The 1,597-nt window shown below is 39.3% G+C and overlaps 1 protein-coding gene across 1 annotated transcript in view; it reads right to left on the bottom strand.

The window, feature by feature from the left end:
* The window catches only part of PLCH1 (phospholipase C, eta 1), a 160,693-nt gene that overhangs the window by 56,727 nt on the left and 102,369 nt on the right, over window positions 1–1,597 (bottom strand). The gene's annotated exons all lie outside the window — the stretch shown is intronic.

The following is a 1,597-nucleotide window of genomic DNA, read 5'->3' as shown; positions in this document are numbered from 1 at the left end:
GTAGTTAAAAAGATGTCATATGCTTAAGCAGCCCTGGAATTGACCAAAAACTCTCATTAAAAGTTATCTACGTCTAATCCAGTGTGCCCAAGAGTAGTGATATTTCTTAATAGATTGTTTCTCCAATTTCTCTTCTTCCTCCTCTGGTTACTAAGGTCTTTTAGTAAGTTGCAGTGTCCTTCCCAAATCAATAACCAGGTCTTCATTACTGCTCACTTAAATTGACTATGTTTCCATAAGATTTATTTCTATTTTATTACTTACGCAGTAGTTATAAAATAACATCAACTTCCTAAGTTCAAATTCTTAGGCCTTGCCAAAATTTATGTGAATATGGGCAAGTAAATTAATCATTTGAAACCTTGTTTTCCCCATCTAGGAGAGGAAAATAATGCCATTTTAATGACAATCATGTACAGGTAGAGTGGCTCATTACACTGCATGGCACACGATAACTATTGTTATTGATAATATTGCTAGGTGTACATACAATCTCATTGACTCCCAGATGGAGAGAGACAACAGCTTCTCACCATCCTCCGTGACCTGCAGTTTTTCTCCTGGTTTGCATTCTGCCACCAGGCCAATTTCAAAACACTGCGTTCACTATGTCACTCCCTTCCTCAAAAGCCTAATACATGCATAACACAGCATCCAACACATAGTAATCAGTAAATATATGCTGAAGTTATTAAAAAATATCATACAATGTACACAGCTCCTGCTTGCTTAATCCCAATGTCCATATCTCTTGTGCTAGAGACAGGCTAGCCATTCACTAAGTCTGTTTCCTCTTTCACCCGGGCACACAGCAGGACTACATTTCCCAACCTTCCCTTGCTATGAACTGTGGGCAGAAATGATGTGTACCACATCTAGGTCCGGTCGATGGAACCCTGCTTTACACGGTCATCCATCCTCTTTCCTCTTCTGCTATGACTTCGGAAGTCATGTACTGAAAATGGCGCGGCCATAGTATGGGAAGAGTCTGAACCCCTATGTCACTGTTAGACATGTTCACCCATTAGGACACCCATTTTGGACTTCAAATAAGCAAGAAATAACCTTCAGTTGTTTTAAAGCACAGAAATTTCTAGGCTTAATTGTTAATTAATATCCTAGCTCATGTCTGACAAGTCAACCTTATTTTCTCCAGTACCCAAACTTGTTCTTCCAGTTAGGCAAGTTTCCTCACATACAATCCCATCTGCATGCCTTTGCTTCTTTCATTTAACATCAACGGAAATACCATCCCCCACCCCCTTCATTTTGCTTATCTAAATCTCAGTCAAGGCTAAACTAGGATCTCCCACAGAATCGCACCAGCCCACATCATCTCTCTCTTCCTAACAGCAGGGGATCACAAACTCGAATGCCAACAAGAACCTAGCAGAGGACATAAAAGAGTACAGCAGCCCAGCAGGAAATGTGTGTCTAAATGAGATAACCACTTCTCAGTGTCAGTAATTGCTAAGAAGGAATAAAAACCCTGGTTACCAGATCTTCTGAGAAAAGTAAAAGGTCTAAATTTTACTGCCGTGAATTTTCTCAATTTTTAAATAGTGGCAATTAATTCATTTTTTTAAAATACAATATG

The sequence above is a fragment of the Galeopterus variegatus genome, unplaced genomic scaffold, assembly GCF_000696425.1.
Source record: "Galeopterus variegatus unplaced genomic scaffold, G_variegatus-3.0.2 Scaffold1343, whole genome shotgun sequence".
Classification (NCBI taxonomy): Eukaryota; Metazoa; Chordata; class Mammalia; order Dermoptera; family Cynocephalidae; genus Galeopterus; species Galeopterus variegatus.
Note: the sequence above shows the minus strand (reverse complement) of the source record. Positions and strands in the feature narration are given on the sequence as shown.